General features: G+C 36.8%; 1 protein-coding gene across 2 annotated transcripts in view; it reads right to left on the reverse strand.

Annotated features, from left to right (window-relative positions):
* Positions 1-3879, reverse strand: part of LOC136852011 (uncharacterized) — a 1117150-nt gene extending 1113271 nt beyond the window's left edge. For both annotated transcript variants that reach the window (XM_067126482.1, XM_067126474.1), the window contains exon 1: positions 3413-3879. The gene's annotated coding sequence lies outside the window, so the exon portion shown is untranslated. The remainder of the gene's footprint in view (positions 1-3412) is intronic.
* Between the last annotated feature and the right edge of the window lie 3034 nt (positions 3880-6913).

The raw sequence follows: 6913 nt of genomic DNA on the forward strand, positions 1-6913 counted from the left end.
ATATATATATATATATATATATATATATATATATATATGTATATATATTGTAGATATATATATATATATATGTGTGTTTATATATATATATATATATATATATATATATATATATATATATATATATATATATATATATATATATATATATATATATATATGTGTGTGTGTTATTTTGTATTTTTCGTGTTTTTATTTATGAATGCGTGTCTTCTTGGTTGGCAGTACTGTAGTACGTGTATTTGATATTTGAATAAATACATACATTTGTATAATTTCCGGTCGGTTTCATTCTGTTTTTCAATGAACCATCTCGAAAATACTCCTTGTAATGAGCTTCCAATGACTTGAAATGCAGCATGGACTGCATGTGGATCAAGTGTGGGATAAGCGAGTCCCAGAAAGAAGAGCGAAAAGATTTCGAATCAAGAAGCAAACGATGCTAAACGTAGTACGAAGTTCCCAGAGAATGACGCGTAACATCAGCTGACATATGTGTGGAAAGTGATTTCAGTTGGAATTTTAATTTCAAGGTAAATAAGGAGATTATTATGTGTAGTAATCTAAGAAGTACATAATGATCTGATATCCAAGAAATAAAATATGTGGGAGAATCAGCGACGAAGCCAGCAGCATAATGCAAGCCCCGTGTTTTCCGTTGGAAAAATAATGATAAATAGAGGATTTTAAAATGCCAGTGTTAAAATCAAATGTCTAATAAAGAACAGATTTAGGAGGTCATTTTCACTATTTTTATCTGTGTTCCGTCCTCACTCTGAGTATCAAATTTTGGATGAGAAGGAAAAAAGAGAAACTCCTACCGGTGTTGAGATTTCCCGATAAACTCTGCTTCACTTGGCTGTGGCGATGAGAGAAATTTCGGGTTCTCTGAGCCCTCCGTGATTCACTGGACATCAAAAACAATCGTTGCAATCTTGTTCAATCATAAGGAGAATAGTATAGATAACCGTGAACTCTGTATCACTATAAATTATGTAATGTAAATGCTCTTTGTAATTGCTCACCAGCCCTATTGGTGAACTAACTTTCAGTACACCTGTTTATTTGTTTATGATCTTAAACGCAATCAGTGATCATAATTATTACTGCAAGTAACACTGTGTTGAGCAGTATTTCTAACCCTTCCAAGCAGCCTCATTGTCTGTTGTCATTTCATCCCTTCTTACCATTGTAAATATAATAGTAGTAGTAATAATTGCTTTTCTCGGAGCACTAGCCATCTTCATTAATCCTATTTTGTATATATATGTTTATACGGGAGTGTTTATTAAACTAGTTCGAAGTTCTTATTACTTTTGTTATATTACTGTTACTACGCCGCAGTTATACTAAAGGGATTTCCACGTCATTTTATGTCAGTTGTACTAGACTCAGTTTTTTCCAGGAAAAATACATCTCTTTTTAATGTGTTTTTCATCTAGAAATCTTTGTATTTTTCACACATTTATCGACGCTCTCTCTCTCTCTCTCTCTCTCTCTCTCTCTCTCTCTCTCTCTCTCTCTCTCTCTCTCTCTATATATATATATATATATATATATATATATATATATATATATATATATATATATATATATATGTGTGTGTGTGTGTGTGTGTATATATATGTAATATATATATATATATATATATATATATATATATATATATATATATATATATATATATATATATATGTGTATGTTTATATGTTTATATATTTTGTGCTTGTATATATCTATGAATACGTATGAGTGTAAAATGTAATTCTCATGCATATTGACAAACACACTTTCACCTTTTCTTTCATATTCTTGACGCGTGTATGTATACACAAAGGAATATAAACTTTGCGATTTTTATAGAAAGAATAAGTTTATTCTCACATTATTTTAGTGGAAAACTGTATATATTTGATTTTGTATATTCTTTAACACTGTTAAGTTACTAGTTTCTGTCTTTGTCTCTCTCATTTAGTTCTCAATGTTTGTAATTTCCTCAATCAGTAAGTGCCCCCTAGGGGGTTGGTGCTGTTAGCGCACCTCAGGCGGTGCACTGTATGCACATCAGAAATCACTTTTTACACCTTACTTTCATTACCGCTTCCTTTCTTCAGTCTAGCTGTCTAACTCCTCTAAGTATTACTTCTCTTAGCAACTGTTGGGTTTTTTCCGAGTTCCACCTTTAGACCGTTGTGCTCCATCTCCTGTCATTGTGGATCTCTTTATGTTGCTGTGCAATCACTCCAGCTTCCTCTTCCATCCGTCTTTAGCGCTGAATGGCGGAAAATGTCCCAGTGCTTAGCTTGAGAGCCTAAATTTTGACAAATTGAAGCGGTCGATATGTATATATAATCACATTTTAATTAAAATAGGAATAATTTCGTGTATTCCTCAATATAAACGTTACAGATAAGAATCCGTATATATTGCATTTACCAGTATATTTTTATTGCCTAGGTAGAGGTTACTTATGATAAATTCTGCCATCGCTTTGCATGTCTATTATTCCGGAATAATAGTTCTACATCGGATATTACTGCTTTTTATCATTTTACTGTACTGTGTTTAATGACAGTACGGCAAGAGTTCATTGGATTTCACATTCCTTTCCTGTTTTCTCTTGGCTGCCGAAATCTCTTCATTCCATTACAAAATCATCGTTCACCAGGAAAGGTTCTCACGTGTTACGTTATTCACTATTATAGTGGAAATAATGGAAGGTTCTAATAAGTATAATTTGATTGTAGTCCTTATTTTTCTTTGTCCAGATAATGGCGCCCACTTCTATTTGGTTTTGGACAATGAGTAATAGTGCTTGTAGAAGGTAAGAAATCCTTTTCTGTTATTGTTGATACTCTCTATTGATTACTTTCGGTACAGGAAAATTACTGAAATTTTTCAGTTCATATAAAGCAGTTTCATTAGGGCTGCTCATTTAAAAATGATAGATGAAAATTTCCATCTTTGTACCGTCGCGTGCATAGGCCTGCTAAGTAAGTGTGCCTTCGTATACAGAAAGTGTGTGTAAGTCTAATGAGAATGTGAAGCAGTGCTTTCACGGCGAGTGTGTTCTCTCTCTCTACCCAACGGCAGGGGAAACGATCGCTTTCCTCTCCTCTCCTGCGCAGCAATCAATTTCTCTTCCTCGTTCGTCAAAGTAAAGGCCGTTGGTTTATTGTCATAGAATGTTATAAAGAAATGTTTCATTGAATAAAATGGGAAGTAGAGTTGCTGAACAGCTAAAATGGTCGACTGGATAAACCGGTTGTCAATTATTCACATTGTGTTTGATGAGATTAGTGTGATGATGAACAGAGGTGTCTAAAGACCACTGGACGGAAGGTCCAGCGTTGGAAAGAGAAGAAGAAATCGAGGATGGACAGATGTGCTATCAGCTGGTTCTGTACTTTACCTTTTCAACTTGTTGATCGCTTTGGGGGGGGAGAAGGATGTTCTTCACTCTCTCTCTCTCTCCCCGTCCGGTGGCTTTGACAAAAAGGCTTTGATCACACCTTTCATCATTTGCTATATTTACTCAGGTCTGAGACCCAACATATTCATCACATCTTTTTTTCCCATCACAGAACACTACCCACCACTCGCCCACCTATTTTTTTTTTTTATCCTGAAATCACCACTACAATGTTATTTTTTCTCTCTCTCCCCACCTAATTCTTTTTATTTTCTCGAAAAAACTTCTCGGCACGTTGGTTCACTCGATAGCCTCTTCGGTGTTCCCTAAACCTTTCCAGATTTTGTCTTTAGCACCGTTTGGTCTCGCGCGACGTAAACCTTTTTCCGCCACGGCTTGGTATTGACTGAAGCCTGTCTACACAGTTCGCACCGACCGACCGTCACTTCGGCCACCATTGCTCGGGTTGGGGGGGCCGGGGCTTCATGGGGAAGGGGCTGGGCTGGGGTTGGGGGGAGGAGCGAAGGGAGGAAGATGCCAGATGAACAAAAGTTATCAAAGGATCCGCCATCCTGTCCTGTTTAATGGTTATACTGTCTCTTTGTTATTGCAAATAAGATTTTTATGACGGTCATTATGACGAGTATTTTGTCTTTTTAACAAACGAGGATCAAGTGTTTTTTTCTTCTTATTATAAAGCTTTTTCCGGAAGTTTTTGAAATGAATATAAGATGACACGGGGGTGGTTTGCAAACGGGAAGTTATACATAGTCGGGAGACTCATATTCACATTTTCATATTTTATATTCCGTAATAATTCGGGTTCAACTCCTAAATATTTTTCCGAGCTGTTAGGCAGTAGTTAACGGAGCATGTAATAGCAGATAATAGAGTCCTCGGGCGCCTTCTCCATTTCAATTTTACGGGAGATATTCCTATTTTTAGCCACGTTGTAGTACCCAGAGCCCGTCATTACGTGAGAATGTTCATAGATCCGGAATCATAAGCTTTTGAAGGAGAGAGAGAGAGAGAGAGAGAGAGAGAGAGAGAGAGAGAGAGAGAGAGAGAGAGGGCAGGATAGGGCGTGGATATTCACTTACTTTTTCACCGGACCTGTTCAGGCAATTTCCCAGTATTATTTGCTTAGGTATTTTTTACCAAAGTAATTGGGCACAACTTTCTTACTTTGTTAGTCAGGAGGATATTTGGGGTTTATTGTACAGTAGGTGCATATGTATTTCTAGTGATATTTTTTTATATTAAACACTTATGATCCTCCATATTTAAATGACTTATGTTTTGTATTAATGATAAAAATATACCAACAAATTGTCTCCTAGTTATGTTATTATTATTATTATTATTATTATTATTATTATTATTATTATTATTATTATTGTTATTATTATTACTATTATATAATGCCCAATCGTTTATGTACGTTATCACTAGATCCTTCAGCAATTAATTACTTAATTTCTTAGAAGCTAAGGGTGTCAAGCTTTGTTTCAGTGATGATGCGTACGAAAATTGCAAAATCGTTTCCGAACTCATCTGTTCAAAATCTCTTCCTCGAGGATGCTGTGAAAGGGACGACTTGAACCTCCTACAGATTGTCCCGTTTACGCATATTTTTTTTTCCAACCGTCCCTTTCCTCCCCCGCCCCACCATTAATTCGTGTACCCGTATACAGGGGCAGTAAAATATTTAATGAAACAGCTGGATTACATGGCTGCGGGCGAGAAAGCGTCTGCTCAACTATGGTTCTTATTGCCGGCAATTGTTCATCATATTTGAGGTAAAATGATCACGTGACCTAGCCAGCATCATCCTGATCTTTCCAGCAGTCAGCAGCTTATTTGTAGACTCGACAGGTGAACTGGCTTCCGACATCTCCTCCAAGTGAGACCAACTGCCATGAGCCTCCTGCTCGCTGGGATCATCCGGGTTGCTTCGGACTCCCAAGTCCTGAGCACCAAACTGTCGTCCCTTCTCAAAGTAATTCACATTCCTCTCCATCTTGTTAGTCTAACAAAGTCTTCATTATTAATCGTACCTACAGCCTCTGTTTAATGCAGCTTTGGGCACGTGCTGATGCCATTTGGAAACAAGTGTTCCTCTCGGCGCTCTGTTCTTAAATCGAAGAGTCTGCGTCTTCTCTGAAGCTATTTAATTAGTGCTCATTTTGCCATTGCAGCAAAGTTCTTTATTTTTGTAGGAACAGATGCCCCATGCATAATCTTTTCTGAAACATGGGTCCCATGACAAATATCGTCATTTTCTATCATGTGCGGTAGTTTTTATTTTGTTTGACGTTAATTGAAAATTTATTTTATTGCTTGCATATCCATGTCCATTTTATTTCACATTTGGTACTTTAGTTCAAATGCTCTTGTTGTGATTTGTAATTAGGTTTCTTTATTTACTAACGGATTTTTAAAAAACCAAAAGTTGTTATTTATCATATGGCTAACCTAAAGAACATGAAAAATTGTTTGTCTTAAATTTGGATGAAGCAGCTTCTAATCTGTTTGGTCATTCTAAATAAAGTTCTTCCTTTATTCGTCTTCATTTAACTATTTTTTAGTGCAAATGATGTTGCAGTGTTCATGAATTACTATTTAAAAACTTCGTTTCATGAGTTTTTAAAATGTAAATACTTTGGTGTTATTTGTTTTGATTTCTCTCCATTTCCTGTAACAGGTAAGAGTTGCCCGCTAGTTCATCGTTTCGAAGAGCTGACAATCATTGCCTCATCTCCTTGTCGAGCTCTGTAATCAGTCGCTGCCGCGTTCCCCCGCTGAACTCGCTGTTTTCCACCGGATTTTTTCTTTTGACGACGGTCCCTTCCACGCTATTTTGGGTCACAATTCTTCCTCTATTGAATCATAACCAAATGTCGACATCATGTGACTTTTACACGACTTCCTTGAGTAAAAATATCCATCAGCATCCTTCTCAAAATCCTTGAGATCTGTTCAGATGATCTTTATCTCTTTGAATCCCTTTTCATTGATTATTTGTTTTGTGAATTATTCTCTCAAGAGTTTGTTGGCTCGCGCTACGCGCGCTGGAACGGCCTGCTGTCTCCCCTACCCTCCCGATCCCCTACCTACCCAGCCCCCACCCAGGCGGAGAAACTGGTTTACAGGGGGTGGGTGGCTGTGTCATGTCTCCCCTGCTGTCACCAGGGGGAGGACAAACAAGATCCGCTCTGATTTTACTGTTATAGATATTTTTTCAGAATTTTCCCTGGGCATTCGATAAAATCACAAATAGAACCAACACTGAAAATCCGTTAAAGCTTTAGACTTTGCTTTCTTGAACTGAATGTTTTATTTTACTCACAGTCGAGTATTACTTTTCGAGTTGATTATAGAGGTATTCCTGATTACCTTAGCGTGTTGCAATATTATCCAGCAAGAGATTAGTAGGGGATATTGCAAATTTATACCGGAAGATTCATACTTCCTGGGAATTTTTAACTGCAAAGTAGTCTA

The sequence above is a fragment of the Macrobrachium rosenbergii genome, chromosome 3 (assembly GCF_040412425.1).
Source record: "Macrobrachium rosenbergii isolate ZJJX-2024 chromosome 3, ASM4041242v1, whole genome shotgun sequence".
NCBI classification, from domain to species: domain Eukaryota; kingdom Metazoa; phylum Arthropoda; class Malacostraca; order Decapoda; family Palaemonidae; genus Macrobrachium; species Macrobrachium rosenbergii.